This window comes from Tamandua tetradactyla, chromosome 3, assembly GCF_023851605.1.
Source record: "Tamandua tetradactyla isolate mTamTet1 chromosome 3, mTamTet1.pri, whole genome shotgun sequence".
NCBI classification, from domain to species: Eukaryota; Metazoa; Chordata; class Mammalia; order Pilosa; family Myrmecophagidae; genus Tamandua; species Tamandua tetradactyla.
In genome coordinates, this window is record NC_135329.1 from 144,587,418 (window position 1) to 144,605,531 (window position 18,114).

At 38.8% G+C, this 18,114-nt stretch overlaps 1 protein-coding gene across 2 annotated transcripts in view; it reads left to right on the forward strand.

Moving 5' to 3' along the window:
* RAPGEF4 (Rap guanine nucleotide exchange factor 4) overlaps positions 1–18,114 on the forward strand; it is a 328,672-nt gene that overhangs the window by 38,519 nt on the left and 272,039 nt on the right. Inside the window, exon 1 of one of the 2 annotated variants that reach the window (XM_077154160.1) lies at positions 17,075–17,135. The exons of the other annotated variant lie outside the window; for it this stretch is intronic. The gene's annotated coding sequence lies outside the window, so the exon portion shown is untranslated. Of the gene's footprint in view, positions 1–17,074; positions 17,136–18,114 lie in introns of those variants that run through there. 2 annotated transcript variants of the gene reach the window in all.

Consider the following 18,114-nt stretch of genomic DNA (forward strand, 5'->3'; position numbering starts at 1 on the left):
GATAGGGAATGAGATCTTTGGTTTCTACAGGTTGCTGTGATGCCCTGATATATTCCAGAGTAATCTGGGTGGAAGATTAAAAAGTGTTTGCAAAGTCCTTGTGATGGTTAGGTTCTGGTGTCCACTTGGCCAAGTGATGATGCCCAGTTGTCTGGTCAGGCAAGCATTGGCCTGGCTGTTGCTGCAAGGATATTTCATGGCTGACGGAGAAACCAGAAGGCTGGTGTATTAAATCATCAGTCAGTTGATTGCATCTGTAGCTGATTACATCTGTGATCAACTAAGGCACAGTTCCCGTAAGATAATCCAATCAATTGAGGTTTAAGAAAGAAGAGGGACTTTTTTTTACTGCTTCTTCAACTTGTGAGCTTTTCCTGTTGAGTTCGTCCAGACCCTTTATCAGAGCTGCCACCTTAACATCCTGCCCTACAGATTTTTGGATGCTTCCTTTCCCACAGTTGCATGAGACACCTTTATAAATCTCAGATTTACAGATCTTTCCTGTTGGTTCTGCTTCTGTAGAGAATGCTGACTAATACAGTCCCTTTGAGGTGGAAATATTAAACTCCCCCACTTAGAGAAGACCTGATATTCTGACAAGCACTGGGGACTGCCAATTTGATGTGACAATTTGATGTGACAGGCCCTCAGTCTTAGGGCTTGTCCTTATGAAATTTGTTCCTGCAAAGGAGAAGCTAAGTCTACTCATGTGAATGCCTAAGAGTCACCCCCAGAGAACCTCTTTTGTTGCTCAGATATGGCCTCTCTCTCTAAGACAACTCCTCACAGCCCTCCCCACTTTGTGGGACAGAACTCCTGCGGATGGTCCTGGCCCTGACATTGCAAGAGTGAGAAAGCCTTCTTGACCAAACAGGGGAAGATAAATGAAACAAAATAAAGTTTCAGTGGCTAAGAGGTTTCAAATACAGTTGAAAGGTTATTCTGGAGGTTATTCTTATGTAGTGTATAGATATCCCTTTTCATTTTTTGGTGTATTGGAGTAGTTAGAGGGAAATAACTGAAACTATTCAAATGTTATTTAACAGCCTTGTTTCTTGAAGATGATTGGATAGCTGTAGAGCTTTTAAGGTGTGACTGTGTGATTGTGAAAACCTTGTGACTAACACTGCCTTTATTAAGTGTATGGATGGATGAGTAAGAAAAAAAAGACAAAAACTAAATAATAATAGGAGTGGGGTGGGGAGAATAGGATGTTTCAGGTGTTCTTTTTTTTACATTTATTCTTTTATTTTTTAGACTAATGAAAATGTTCGAAAATTGTGATGAATGCACAACTATATGTAAACCACTGATTATGTACTTTGGATCCTTATATGGTATATGAATATATAATATATTTCAATAAAATTGCATTATAAAAAAGAATGCCATTGAGTGACCTGAACCGAGTGGGCCCCACTGGACATGAGATATGTTTGTAGGTTTGTTTGTCAAGATTTATAATGGTCATGAGATATGGAGAAAGTTATTAAACACCTCCAAGCTCAGTTTTGTCTGTAAGATAATAATGCCTACCTTATAAGGCTTTATTAGGATTAAATGAGTTAAATAAAGTAAAAAAGTATATCAGTTGGCCCCTGGTAGAGCACAATGAAATGCCAGCTGCTGTTTTTTTTTTAAAGGAAAGACAGAGAGAAGGAAGGAAGGATAGAAGGAAGGAAGGAAGGAAGAAAGGGAAACATTTTTAAACATTTTCTTGTTTTATTGTATTCTGTTTCTCCGTTTTTGTTACATGGGCTGGGGCCGGGAATCGAACCGAGGTCCTCCGGCATAGCAGGCAAGCACCTTGCCCGCTGAGCCACCGCGGCCCGCCCCCCAGCTGCTGTTTTTATTATCGTTTCCCAAAACAACACTTGCCAGGTTGTGTTACAGTTGTTTTCCTCTCTCAGATTCTCTTAGTTCAATGTACATACCTTGAGGAAAGGGAATAAATCCTATTCACCTTGCATCTATAGCATACAACATGGTGATGGGCAGTGGATGAGTGTTAAATTGAATGTGTGTTGATATCTCCTGTACCATTCATGGATTTAGGAAATAAACTCCTGTAGTTGGTTCCTTGGCAACCATTCTTACAGAACAGTTCTCTAGGCTAGACTTCCAACTGAGGGGCAGTGTTGTCATTTCTGAGAGACCGATTCCCTCAGCCTTCAGGTGGTCTGAGCCCCAGCAGGTGGCTTCTGGACGTGCCTCAGTTTACCCTGGCATGCTATGAAAATGTAATTTTCTATAAGTGCCATGATATAAAGGACCGGGAAGCACTGTTCTTGGCAGTGATATAAAACATTCAGTTGTTAGAAAATAGTACATAGAGTTTTATACCATTTTTGCAAAATAAAATAACTTTTTGATTTTAGCTAGGGTGTTCACTAGACAAAGACTGGAAAGATATACATTGTATTGAGGTTGTTTGAGAGGGTTGTAATTGTCAGTGATATTTTTTCCTATTTTTATTCAAATGCATTTCTGTGGTTAGGAGAAGCAAAATCCTCATAAATGTTATTTTAAGAACATTTTGATGCTAAGTTTTAAATGTTATTTTAAATACACGTCCAAGTAAGCAAACTCTGAACAATGATATAAAATAGATAGATATGCAGTGTTTTTTATACTGTGAGCAACAGAGCCGTCTTCAGTGGGAATTAAATAAAACCCACCTTTACTCTATGAGGAAAAATGTCTGTTTTTCAAGGAAAAATGAAAAGCTGTCCATCTAGAAGAAAGCTGTAATGTTAGAACCTGAACACTTACATTAAGGGAATTTTCAAAGTCAGAGCAAAAACATTAAAATTAGAAAAAAAATTATTTAAAAATGAAATGAATTTAATGAATTAAAGATATTTTAAATACTTAGAGCATTTGTTAAATGAATATGCAATAAACAAGCACCTACTATATGCCTGACACTGGTAGGCACTCAGGGTGGCAGATGCAATCCCTGCACTAAAGCTGCTCATGGTCTGGGGAAAGAGTAAAGTTTATGTTCCTATCAAACATTGTTATTTATTTACTTGTACTAAATGGGTTATAAATCTGGGGTTACTAGTATCGAATTCTGAGCACGTGTTTTCTGAGTCAGCCTGTTTTCTAAGGGATGCTGTCTTCTGAGCAGTGTCAATGAGGACATTTTGATCCCTTTCTTTGAATAATACTCAGTAGGTTGGCTTCTGTCAGAATGGCTGTTTGTCCTTCTTTGTATTAATTAATCCGGGCTCATCCAGAAATGTAATGCCACTTTTTTGCACGTTTATATTGGTTTTAAAGATTCTTCCAGTTGGCTTGTCATTTTACCACCCATAAAAGTTCATAGGTGTCTGAAAAATCTAGATCTTTTAGTAAGATGATTTATTAAAATTAGAAGGAATCAGTACTGTTAAACAAGTGATTAAGCCACATGAGTAATTAACTATAATTATGAACACATATGAAGAGTTTATTATGATATTCAAATACAGCTCCCATAAAAGTCATCTGGTACCTTTCATGATTTACATATTTGTTCTTGGATAGCATTGTAATTAGAGACAAATGGTTCATATGACATTTGAATAAATGACTATAATTAGTATTACTTTCATGCAGTCAACCCACATTTTTAGGTTTCCTGATACTGTGTACCCTTTCATCATCTTCACACACCCACTGACACTTGCAGATGAGAAGAGACAAAGATCTGGACTCTTACTCATCAGCTCTAAAGAGCCCTTTTTGTCCATCTCCCCCCGCTCCGGGCTTGAGATTCCCTGTGTCCTTTTCCTGAGCTGCCCTCCCACCCCTGCTTTCTAGCATCCCATACATTTTCAGTTAGAGCTATATACTGCTCCACAGCTCTGACTTGGAAATGAAGACCAAGGTGGCAGACACTCTAATGGGGAGGGAGAGAAACTGACTGCATAACCATCAGTCTGTGGGTGACAGGACAGGGTGTGAACTGCACAAATTGGTTCTAGATCCCTGATATCCAGGAAGTACCAATAGAGGGATACAAGGAGAAGGTCTAAGTATGGTGTTTGTATAATTCATTGTCCAAACTGGAGCACTTAAAATTTCTTTTTCCTCTTTACTAGAGAAGCTGTGGGTTTACAGAACAATCTGTCATAAAATACAGAACTTGTATATACCATCCCACCACCACCTTGCATTGGTTTGGAATGTTTTTTATAATTGATGGTAGCACATATTTATAATTGTACGATTAATGGAAGTCCATGGTTTAGCTTAGGTTTCGTTACTGGTGTATTGTAGTTCATGGATTTGTTTTTAAATTTCATTCTGTTACCATATATACAATCTAATATTTCCTCTTTTTCATCATATTCAGAAATATATTTCAGTGCTGTTAATTGCATTCACAATGTTGTGTCACATCACTACCATCCATTCCCAAAACATTTCCATCATTCTAAATAAGAACCCTGTACACGTTTTAAGCCTTAACATCCCATTCCCTGTCTCCATCCCATCCCTGATAATCTATATTCTAAATTTTGAGCTGCTTCCATCTTTTGGCACTTGTGAATAATGCCACTGTGAACATCGGTGTGCAAATATCTGTTCGAGTCCCTGTTTTTGCTTCTTTTTTAAAAAACATTTTTAATTGTGGAATATAACATATATATAAAAGGAATAGATTTCAAAGTACATTGTAAAAGTAGTTATAGAACAGATTTCAGAGTTTGGTATGGGATACCATTCCACAATTTTAGGCTTTTCCTTCTAGCTGCTCCAAAACACTGGAGACTAAAAGAAATAACAATATAATGATTCAGCAGTCATACGCATTTGTTAAATCTTATCTTTTCTGTTATAATTCCTCCTTCTCTTTTGATCCTTCTTCCAGTCTTTAGGGGTATTTGGGCTATGCCCATTTTACCTTTTTCATGTCGGAAAGGAATGTCAGTACTATAGGATGAGGGATAAAACTAGTTGATGTTCTTGGAGAGGCTGGACCCTCTGGGTTTCAGGACTTATCTGGCCTAGGAACCATCTTGAGGTTGTAGGTTTCTAGAAAGTAATCTTAGTACATGAAACTTTTGTAGAATCTTAGATAGTGTCCTAGGTCTTCTTTAGGGTTAGCAGGAATGGTTTTGGTTAGGGTTTTGCAAACCGTGATAATTAGAAATATCTAGTTGGAGCTTGCGTAAGAGTAGCCTCCAGAATAGGCTCTCAACTCTATTTTAACTCTCTTAGTCACTGATGCCTTATTTTTGTTATAATTCTTTTCCCCCTTTTGGTCAGGAAGGCATTGTTGATCCCAGAGTGCCAGGGCCAGGCTCATGCCTCATGTTGCCAGAGAGACTTTCAGCCCTGGATGTCATGTCCCACATAGGGGGAGGGTAATGATTTTCTTTGCAGAGTTAGGCTTAGAGAGAGAGGCCACATGAGCAACAAAAGAGTTTTTCTGAAAGTGACTTTAGGCATAACTCTAGGTAGGCTTGGCTTCTCTGCTACAGAAATAGGCTTCATAAGAGCAAGCCTCAAGATCAATGGCTTAACCTATTAACTTGGGAGTCCCTAATGTTTGAGATAGTTTCAGGGGTTTCTTGGTGGTAAAGCTTAACAGTTCCATGTTTTTTTCTCTAGTCCCTTAAGGGACTTTGCCAATCCTTTTAAATTATCTTTCCAAAATACTCTGGGATGTATCTGGGTATCACATTAAGCTATACAGAATTGCAAGCCATCGTTCCCATTCTGGACTCCATGTGTTCAAATTGCTTAAAAGCATTATACAGACAGGTTGAGTTAGATTATGTGCTAAAGGGAAAAACCTCTCTTCCTTTGGTCTCATAGAGTAGGTGGAGTTCTAAAATATAGACAGTGTCATCCTTATCCCTATATTCTGATTTATTTTAGTCCTGATGTGATGGGCTTCATTCTTACCTCTAATTGAAGCATGATCTCTTTTTTCATTTTTTTTTTTAACAGTTATTATATGTAGCAATGTAGGCTGTCAGAGCTTCAGAACTTCAACTCTGAGTCTTAGGTGTCACACAGGTAGCCAGAGTTCTAGGGAAATACCAGGTTGTGCATATATAGCACAGCATCTCAAAATCTAGGAATAACATTTGCAGCTCCCGACTAAATGTGACTGTCATAAGAGCTTACAGTCTAGGCTCCAATTTTCTTACAAGTATTTTCTAAAAGAAACCATATGATATTTGTTCTTTTGTTTCTGGCTTTTTTGAACCACATACTGTCCCCAAGGTTCGTGCACCTCATTGCATGCCTCATGACTTCATTACTTTCTTGTAGCCACCAATATTCCATCATATGTATGCACCACAGTTGTCCATTCTACTTCTTATTCAATGTATCCTTCCCTGCTGTCACTTCTTTTGGGTATATGCCTTATAGTAGAACCAGGATACTTTTGCATTGGTCCACTATTAATAATTTCACTGAGACAGAAGGTATAAGCCCACGACTGCCCCAGGAATAACCGTACTATGTTTAAGTGGACATAAAAGAGAGCAGAGGTATGGTTATTGTCACACCTGAATGAGTATGTGGGTGTCTTGTAAGTGTCATGGAAATGTGGGAGCTGTGAAGAGTACAGCATCTGCAGCTCTAAAGCTCTATCCTAATTCATATTTGTATCTTTTGGCCCTCTCTCCTCCAGTTCATTCCCTGCTAGAAGACTAATTAGGGATGGCTCTGATGGTTCAGTCCTCTCAAAATCTCTGCTGACACCCCTTGGTTAGCAAAATAAAATCTGAACCCATGATTGGCTGGCATTCAAATGTTGTCACAATCTGTTCCCAATCTTATTTCTTACTTTTCCTCTTTGTCTAACCCGTTAAAATTTCTGGTTTCTCCTGGCCTATAATTTCCTACCTCCATGCCTCTGCTCATGTTTTATCTGCTGCCCGGAAACCTTTTGCCTCTGTTTCTGCTTATATGATTTCTACCTGCTCTCCATGACCAAGATCAAATGTCAGCTAAAATGCTAGGGACCAGCTGGTATAGGAAGAAAATAGTTCTCTGTAAAGCCTTCTCAAATCTCTCTTGCCTCATCTACTTCTGAAACCCCACGAGTCTTGATATGAACCTCTCTGTACCTTCATATAGGCTTAAATGCCTATTCTGATCCTTCAATATCATTACTTGGATAGATGCCTTCAATACCCTAATGGACCGGAAGCTATTTTAGGGTAGAATCAATGTTTCATTCTTCCTCATACCTCTTAAAGAGTTTTTCATTCTACTTTGCCCTTGGTAGACATTCAGTATGTCAAAAAAAGTAGACTTTTTTTGAATGAAAGAGCTTAGAAACAAAAAAATTCAAAATTCAGATGGCTTTTATCCATTTGGGCGAAGAAAGGCTGTGGGACCAAGATATTTCCTATTTTGCTTGCTTAGAAATTTGGGACTGGAATAAGTACAGGCATCTGATTCTTACTGACCCAGAGGAATGCTTCTTCTCCTTCTCAGAAGGACTGGAAGAGGTGGGCCAGCTTCCCACATTTAGGATATCTGTTATGAACTCTCATACCAGCGCTGCGTCTTTGGTGTGGATGGACACACACAGTTTCCTACTGTTAAATGGACTGGGCATGACTGATCCAGGCTCCTTTCTGATGCCAGCTTTGGCTGACCACTGGCCCTTTGGGAGCTCTGTCTCTAGGCATCTTATTGCCTGGGTAGTTTTATTTGCTGGCTGCGAAAATTCACACTTTGCCTGAAATTATGCACGGTTGGCTGTTCTAGTCATCAGTCTACCTGGCCTGGACTATTAACTCTGATCATTTTAAAAAGTAAACTTTTTCCTTAACAGTAAAAAAGAAAGACTGTCGAATTGAATCTTTATCCCTAACTAATCATAATACCTACCATATGTCCTTGGCACAAATCATGTTGCTGCCTGGGGCTTTTCATTCTGTGCAGCAAGGCATGCTGGAAATTTGTGTTGGTGAGGCCTGCTCTCGCCATTTCACACACTGAAGGGGGTACTGTAAACTGTTTCCAAAAAGAGTGTAAATCAAGGCATCTGTTTCCTCTGGCATTTGTGGTTCTGGATCTATGGAAATGAGATATATTAGACTTGGATGGATATGACAAAAGGTTTTTGTTAACAAACATTTATAAAAATTGTATTTGATATTTTCTGTACCAGTCATTCCAGATTTATTTAAGTGTACTCACTATTAAAGCCTGAGCACTGTGAATGAAAAGGGAATTTGAAAACCTCTGCAAAAAACCCATTCTACAGTGCCCTGTATGATTTTTAGTTTGCTAATAATTTTTAGTCTATAGGGGCCAATTACTGTGTAATCTTTAATTTATAGGGTAGAATCAGCTATCTCAAAATGAACATCCAATCAAATTCATAAGTATGTTGACTTAGAAATAGATCTGGAGGAGCCAGGCCTATTTTGACTGAGATATTCAGATTCTGAATTTTCAAGTAATTATAGGGTAATACTTTGACATATCGTCCTGATTTGTTTTTATTTATTGTTTCATTATTATTATTATTTGTTCAATATATAACTCCTGTTAGAACATAGACGTCTCTAAAGCTTGAGTGGATCTCAGAGGTAAATTCGCCTCCTCTTTCTCTGTTGGATGTGAGGAAGCCAAGGCCCAGAGAGGTTAAGCATCTTGCTCAGGGTAGTACAGCCTGTGAGTGGCAGAGCTGAACTTAAGGACCCAGTGTCACTGCCACCACACTCTGCTGGTCACAGGGTCAGCCTAGATTCATGAGGAGCAGAAATGAATCTTCTTGATGGAGATGATGACAGAGTATTATTCACTATATTCATCCAGCAGAAATACTACTTCGTCATCATTTTGACTCTTTGGGATATTTAGTGTCTTTTTGTTTTTTTGTTTGCTTATTGTTTTAACACCTGTATTGAGATATAATTCACATATGATACAATTCGCCTGTTTAAAATGTGCAATAGTTTTTAGTGTATTCACAGATACATGTAGCCATCACCTAAACAAGAAAGCCTTACTGTTTACCTGTTAGTCCCCCCTCCCCCCAGCACTAACCAGCCATTAAGCTACTTTCTGTTTCTATCGGTATCCCCAATTTGGACTTTGATGTGATGCAGTCATATAGTGTGTGGTTCCTTGTGTCTGACTTCTTTCACTTAGCATGATGTCTTCAGGGTTCATCCATGCTGCAGTTTGTATTATTACTTCATTCCTTCTTGTGGCTATTAAGCCATATCGTTGTATGAATATACCTCATTTTGTTTATCCATTCATCCGCCGATGGATTTTTGGGTTGTTTTCATCTTTTGGCTATTATGAATATTGCTGTTACAAGTATTTACATGTAATGTGTGGACATATATTTTCATTTCTGTTGGATACATACCTAGGAGTGGAATTGCTGGGTCATATGGTAACTTTATGTTTAGTTATTTGAGGAACTGTGTGACTGTGTTTCACTGTGGCTGCACCATTTTACATATCTACCAGCAGTTTATGAGGGTTCTGGTTTTCCTCCATCCTCGCTGACACTTGTTGTAACCAGACTTTTCGGTTCTGCCCATCTTAGAGGGTATGAAGTGGGATCTCATTGTGGTTTTGATTTACATTTTCCTGATTACTAATGTTATTGAGCATTTTTCCATATGGTCTCATGTGGTCATTGGCCATTGGTATATCTTCTTTAGGGAAATATCTGAGTCCTTTGCCCATTTTTAAATTGAGCTGTCTTTTTATTATTGAGTTCTGAGAGTTTTTTTTTTATATATTCTAGATAAAAGTCCATCATCAGGTATAGGATTTGCAAACACTAGCTTCTATTCTTTGGGAAAATACATGCCTGTGTACAAATATAAAAAGTATAAAAGTAGGTTTTTTCTTCCAACAAATATTTCTGGATACTTACTATATGCCAGACACAGTTCTAGGCGCTGGAGATAGAGCAATATTCCAAACAGAGAAAATTTATACCCATGTGGACCTAGGATTAGTGGAAGCAAGAATAAAATAAATAAGTAAATTATCATTTATTATAAATGTTATTTAGAAGGTGAGAAGTGCTCTCAGAGAATGAAGCAGGGTAAAAGTAGGTTAAATGCATCTGAGATTTTAAATAGGATGGCCAGGATAGGCATCAGTGAAAGAGGATTTTTGCTCAGATACAAAATGGGTAATTCCTGCAGATATCTGGCGAAGTATCCCAGGCAGAAGAAATAGCTATCACAAGGGCCCTGAGGTGGAGCAAAGGTCTTTAAGGGGCAGCAGAGACATTAGCGTGTCTGGAGAAGAGGGAATGAAAGGAGGCCAGTAGGAGGTGAGGGCTGAAAGGAAATAGGCAGCTGGAGTGGGAAGTGGGGGGCACATTATCTGGCTCTTTGCTTTTTCCTCCGATTAAATGGGGAGCCACTGGAGAGTTTTGAGCACAGGCATGACATGATCTGTTTTAAGTTTTAAAAGGATTTCCCTGGATCCCTTGGGGTCAAGGGCGGAGGTAGGGAGAGCAGTTAGGGGGCTAGTGCAGGAATCTAAGGAAGAGATGACAGTGACTTGAATCAGTCGTAACAGTAGAAGTGGCGGAAAGTGGTTGGATTCTGGAAATAGTATACATATGCTAACACATTAAATTTAAATGTATTAATCCTGTGTAAATAACAAAAATTTAATCTCCTTCCCACTTTTTACTCCACTTAGTTCATTCCTTGGAGATAACCGCTAACACTAGTTTCCAGTTTTTTGTTTAAATTTCTAGAGATATTCCATGTGTTTGCCAACAGACGTGTGTGTGTTCGTGTGTGTGTGTGTGTATCCTTTCTCTGCCACATACAAATGATAGTACGCTATACACAGCATTGTAAGCCCCGGTTTTTTACTGAATACTATCTGGAAGATTATTTCATATACATAGAGCGTCCTCATTCTTTCGCAAGTCTGTATAATATTCCATTGTGTAGATTTATCATTATCTCTATATAAATTTAATTCATATACTGTACTTAGATAACTTTACACATGTACAAGAATTATCTACAAGTCCTAGAATTGGTTCTAAATGATAGATCCTTTCAAATTGCCTTCCATAAGGTTTATAGTAATATTTACTCCTATCTCTATATGTTTCTAAACTTTAAAAATATTTATATTCCCCTATATTTATAGCATCTATTGAAACTGAGACCGTACATTGAGAAGGTGATTTCTTTAATGACCATAGACAACTTAGAGAAGAAATGAGGAGACTCATCATCTGATTATGGGTTGAAATCCACCAGGTTTTTTTTTTCAGTATATACAGATAAAAGTCAGTTTAATATTGAAATATAAAAGTCAGTTTAATATTATACTATATAATAAATTAGTATATGTGTACTATTTCCAGAATCCAACCACTTTCCACCACTTCTACTGTTACGACTGATTCAAGTCACTGTCATCTCTTCCTTAGAGATGTCAATGTAATTCATAATAACAACACACTAAAACAGTCATATGGTCATATTAATAGATGCAGAAAAGGCACATGGCAAATTCCAACTTCCAATTCTTGAAAAACCTCTCAACAAACTAGTAATATAAGAGAACGTCTTCACCCTCATAAGGTATGTCTATGGAAAACCTTCAGGTAGTATCATACTAGTGAAATGCTAAATCCTATTTTTTTTAGCATTTTTAAAATTGTGAAATATATATACAAAAAAGCAATAAATTTCCAAGTACATTTTAACAAGTAGTTATAGAACAGAGTTTAAAATTTTGGTATGGTTACAGTTCCACAATTTTTTGTTTTTTCTTTCAGCTGCTGTAAGACATTGGAGACCAAATGAAATATTGATATAATGATTCATCAGGCATACTCATTTGTTAAATCCTATCTTCTCTGTTATACTCCTCCTTCTCTATAAATAACATACATATATAAAATCAATAAATTTCGAAGTACATCGCAACAATTTGTTGTAGAACAGATTTCAGAGTTTGGTATGGGTTATAATTCCCTAATTACAGGTTTTTATTTTATGAGCTGTTGGAATCTAGTAAGCATCCTGGTTTGGCTGGAATCTAGGGGAACTGCAGCTGGGGGTGCATTGTGGAGAGCCTTATGTTCAGGACAGTGATTCTGCAGTGAGATTAGAAACTCGGTGAAGATTTCTGAAAGGGTCTGTTAAATCTGGACAAGGTGGTGCTTTGATTTTGTATTGTCATTTTAACCATAAGGAGACAAACTGCGAAGTGTTGAATCTGGTCAAGAGGTCTCATCTCTTTATTCCTGCATAAGTCAAATGCCGGGCTTAGCCTGATCCAGATGGTAGCAGAGCTGCTTTGCCTCTGCCTGAAGGTGGGATTTTTCAATGGAATATTCCTGTGCCCCAGAGATGGCATGACTCACCCGCCGTGGGACAGATGTCAGCGTGCTCGCCTGCAGAGGGGCAGTGGAGGTCTTGGGATGCCTGTGAGTGCTTTCCTCAGGGCTAAAATGGTGCTCCGTGGTGGCATCCTGTGCCAGCTCTCTTATGTGGGGTCCCCAGGGGGCAGTTTTCTCTTCATTCTTTTTTAGAAACATAAAGTAAGCAGCATGATTTCTGAACAGGGGGCATTATGCTGGAAATGTCTGGTCTTCACCCTCTCTGCCCCCTGGTGGCAGATGTGCAGCCGCGTTTTGGAAGTCACAGTCTTGGTGTGCCTTGCTCCAGTCACAGTCTCAGCTGTGAGAATAAAACGTTGCAGTTGCACCTGTGGCCTCAAGCGCCCTAAGTGTTACCCTGAATGCCGGAAGAATCGAAAACTTGTGTTACCCTGAATGCTGAAAGAATCGAGAACTTCAGTCAGGAGAGAATGTTGGCAAGTTGAGTTGGGGTGTGTGTGTGTGTGTGTGTGTGTGTGTGTGTGTTGTGTGTATATGTGTGTGTGTATATGTGTTGGAAGGGGTGGGGATGAAACCTATAGGGAGGAAAGAAGCAGGTCTCCAGGAAGAGGTGCCGTGATGATATACCACATTTTTAGGGCTAAATAAAAAAAAAAATGCGACACTGTTGTCATAAACAGAGAAAACAGAAGGGACTGATTGTAGGGGAAGGATTTTACAAAAATGCCTTCATGGAGTCTTTGTAGAACTTTCATCCATACGTGATGATTGTTCTTCTGAGTTCTTATTCTCTTCTTTCCTATTTTAGTTGTGCTTTTTTTTTTTTTTTTTACCACATTTCACCTTGATAATGGATGTATATGTACCTATCTTCTTAATGAAATTTTAACTTCCTGGGTGCAAGTGTATCACCTGAATACTTTATTCTCCTCTCATATAAATACTCAGTAAATATTTGCATATCGAGTGAATGAATTTTCAGCACCTTCTTTCTGAAGTTTGTTGACACTGTTTGGAAAACTTGTAATTAGGAAAGAGTAAACATTTCAGTATTCCAAGTGGTTAATAATCATATAATTAAAATGATAACATGATAAGTGGTAAACATCTTGAGTTTCAAAGACTTTCTGATATACCCATGTCATCACTGGCATTGTAAATACACGATTTTTAGCATACTAACAGTTACCTAAGGTCTGTGCAAATATCTTTATGTGTAAAATGGGGGTTATTAATAACTGCTTTATCTAACAGGGTTGTGATGATCACTATTTTCAATAGGTGTCAAAGTCCTTTGAAAAGTTAATAGTATTACGAAAAGGCTGAGATTGTTGAGTACTTTGTGTTTGTTCTGCATTAGTTAATTTGGATTTTAAGTTTGGATCTGGGGAGATCAGGTGTGACAAAACGGGCAACCCAGGCCATCATACATGCCATCCTGTGTAACTCACAGGTCCCAAAGAGAGAGGGGTGCCCTGAAGGGTTGAAGGGAAGCGGGCTCTTCTCTGGGAGTACAGCCAGCAGATGGGGAGCACACAGGCAGAGTGAGAGTGACCCGTGGCCTTCTGCCCTTCTCGTGGTCCAGAGGTGGGTATTAGATTTCCCATGGGAGTCAAGGATTGGTTAGTTCAAAGTCAATGAACAAAAAGTTAAAGGGATTGGGATGCAAGGGCAATGAGGATGGGGAGCTTATCATTTGGGACCAGCTGTGGGTTCTGGGTGAGGTAAGTGGGTGGTACAGGTAGTGGTGGCAGACGTGGGGTTTGGGCTCTGGGGCAATACTCTTTATAACTCTACATTACTGTTAAAATGAGTCAAAATGAACAGCAAAGTCATTTTAATGCAAATGTATTTAGTTAACATAGAACCCAATATTCTGAAATGCATTTAGTGATCTTCAGGAAACATCTGGATAAAAAAATGCAACTGAAGTTGTTAGGGAATTGGTCGTAACATTTTTTAAGATGACAGCACTATTATAGTCTGATATTAGTGTCCGTTTCTTGGCCATTACTTCTTTTATGACTCTAGGAAGGCAGTTGAACAGAGGGCAGTCCTACCTCATGCCTCCCTCCTTTTTTCCTTTCCTTCTTCATGTAATTCCTGTATCTCTTAACCCTGACTGCTGGGATATTGGAACTCACTGTTCCATGAAGTCTCCAGGGCTTCTGCAGGAGTTGGTACTAAGGCATCTACTCAGCTGGACAACAAGGATGATGGAGGAGGGGATGGACCCTCCCTACTGCAAAGCGTTTGAAAATAATATCCTACAGTTGAACAAGAGAATTCACCTAAAGAGGAGATGTTTTTGCTGATTTTATGGTTATTGTACATTTTTTTTTCTCACAAGTGCATATGTATTATTATTTTGTGCTCTGGGTAACCCAGAAACTGGTTGCTCATACCCTAGATAATCAGAGTTAACTGAATTAAGATTTAGTAGCACATTAAATTTTCACAAGCACAATGCAGGTGGGTAGCACCCAGAATCTAGAACCTCACAATTCCTCTTGTACTTAATTGGTAGTTCCCACATTTGCCTACTTTATGTGTAAAACAAGGTCCAGCCTAGAACATTGTTCTCCTCCGTGGTGCAGTACTTATCACACCGCACTATTCCCATTTTGGTTTCATGACATTCTTCCCCACTGGACGGTGAACTTTATGTGGGTAGGCATGCTGTCTTGTTGATCTTTATATTTCCAGGAAAAAATATCTAAAGTACAATAGGGAAACAATAAAGTTCATTGACTAGATGAATAAAATGAATGTGCATTCGTGAAAAGATGAGTCCTGTGAATGGAGAGTCATTTAAAAATCTGTACATTTTGATACTCATATTGCAAAGTTGTCTTAATTTGAATGTCATTAATTTGAAATTTAGATATGATAGAAAGATAGAAATAAGTGGTAAAACCAATCCTTTCAAGATCATCAACATATACTAATAAAATGATCTTTTTTGATACTGAAAACGGATTATTTATCATGGCAATTTATATAAATATATATATAGTCCTTAAAATAATTTTATTTCATCATGCATATTTTTCATTTGAGCCTTTTGCTAGCTTAGATGGATTAACCTCTGTCCAATCTTACTGTCTGAATTAAAATATCTAATTTAGATTTAGATTACTATCTGTGAAATTCATTCTGGAAGAACTGAAGAATGATGAGAAAAAACAAAATAAGAAAACATGGTGATTCAGCGACTTAGAAAGAATAAGCCCTAACTAGTAGTATTTACTGAATGAATGAATATATGAATGAAGGTTATCTCCAAAAACAGAAAATATACATACATGAAATGTAAAATAATAAAATAATAGGATACATTGCCAAAAAGAAATGTCATCAATTGGATTTCAGAGAAGCTAGAGAACATTCTAAGGAAAAGCTACATGAAGTGAAACCTCAGCTGAGCCAGAAGGAAATGAGTCAGTGTGAGAGAATAACTTTGTGTCTGTGTTAGTTTTCTGTTGCAGTATAAAAAATCACTACACTTTAGTGGCTTGAAACATCATGCTTCTATTATCTCACCGTTTCCATGAGTCAGGAGTCTGGGCACAGCCTATCTGGATGTTTTGCTCAGGGTCTTAATGACTGAAATTAAGCTGTTGGCCAGGCTGTGTCCCTTTCTGGAGCTTGGGGACCTCTTTCAAGCTGGCATGGTTGTTGGCAGAATTCAGTTCCTTGCAGTCTGAAGGCTGAGGTCCCTGCTTGCTTGCCGGCTGCCAGCAGGGGCTGCTCTCAGCTCCCAGGAGCCGCCCACCCTCCTGGCCACACGCTGCTCTCACAGGCTCTCCCGTAACGTGGCAGCTCATTTCTTCAAGGCCTGCGAAGGGATCTCTCACATCTTCCATCTCGGACCTCCAGACCCTCTTTCTTATTTTTTATGAGAGAAGTTGTGGATTTAAAAAACAATCATGCATAAAATACAGGATCCCTATACATCTTCCCACCACCAACAGGTGCATTGGTGAGGAAAATTTGTTACACTTGATGACAACACTTAATTGTAATTCTGCTATATTTTTAGCACTAGTTACATTTGTTACAATTGATGAAAGTTTATTAAAATATCTCTATTAACTATTGTCCATAGTTTATGTAGGGGTATTTTCCCCCATAGTCCCACCCTATTGTTGTTATTATTACTATTATTTCATGCCTGTCTTTATTTTATTATTCACCTACCCATACACTGGATAAAAGGGGTTTCAGTCACAGGGTTTTTACAATCTTGCACAGGCCCTCTTTTAAATGACTCATTTGATTAGGTCAGGCCCACACATGGAAATCCCCTTTCTAATTAATGTAAAGTCAACTGATTGGGGGACTTAATTACACCTGCAAAATCCCTTCACCTTTGCCACATGTAAAATGGGGGTTATTAATAATCTGGGATAGCACACCATGCTTGCCACGTTCTATTGTTAAAAGCAAGTTCTAGCTCCCATCTGTGTCATTTGGGGGTCGTTTTAGAATCTGCCTACCACAGTGTCTCCTTTTGCAAAGGATTCTTTCTGTTGTTGTCCAAATATTTTAAAGTGAAGATTAAAAAAAAAAAGTGGTTTCTTTAAAAATGGGCCCTATGTGTCAGATGCCAGGCTAAGGAAAATAACTTCTCTGCACTTGGAGGCTCTCCTTAGGGCACCAGCTGTACACAGTTATTAAGGGAGAGGAAAGAAGCCAAGACTGAGTTATAATTAGAGAAACCCCCATCATCATTTTGATATGCTGCAAGAACTTCTGAGCCGGTCTCCCAGCTGCTGGTCGTGACTCGCATATGCCTCTCCTTGCTGTCAAGGTAAACTTTCCAAAATACACACATCCAGTCATGCCACTAACCTGCTTAAAATACTCCTGACTGTGAGGCATAACCCAAGCTCTTCAGCAATCTGGGAGAGGGCTGTCATGCCGTTCAGCTTCCTGTCCCATCACGTTGCTTTGTTTGCCCCTGTTCGCACTCCACTAAGGCAGTGTGTTACCTGGAGATAGATTTGAGAGACACTGAGTAGATAGAATTAGGATGTGGCGAGGGAGGGCGAGCCTGCTGCCTGGTAAGGATTGCAGGTGCAGTCGCAGATGGGGGAGTTCAGTTTGAGGTGGTTGTAAAATGTCAAAGCCAAGGACACCTCTGCTCGCTGGGCCTCTGCTGGCTGTAGTGAGAGCTGCAGAGAATGTGCCTGACATGAGCTCTACCGAGATAAGGGGTGTGGAATTAGGAAATTATAAACTCACAAGAGAAGAGGGGCAACAGAAGGATTATCACTCATGGTAGATTCAAGAGGTGGAATAAATCTATCAGTTAATAGCTGGATGAAATTAATCCCGTTTCTTGAAGTGTCCAGTGAGAGCAATGACAGATAAAACATTGCTATTTCATTGTTTCTGGGGCTTTAAATGATTAAGCAGCAGGAGTCATTATTAGAATTTAATTTTGGGGTGCACAAAGAAAGTGTCAGGAATAGAGAGAGTTCAAACTTAAGTCTTGTTGATCTCAAAGCAACCTTGAGTCACCAAATATCTTCGCAAGTGTCTTTTGTCATTTGATCTCAGAGCAATCTGGCTATGAATTTCGAAGCTCTTTTGTGCTTGCATTGGACTGTATGAAGTGTAGATTTATTTTTCTGCTGCTTTCTGAAAGCCCCATTTCTTCTGGAGAGTTTTTATGCTGGCCCTGAATACCTTTCTAGTAGGAGATATGATTCCTGGGTAAAAAAGGAATGCTTTGTGTCTTGATGGAAGAAATTCTAATGTCGTCAGTCCTTTCTTCCTCTCTCTCC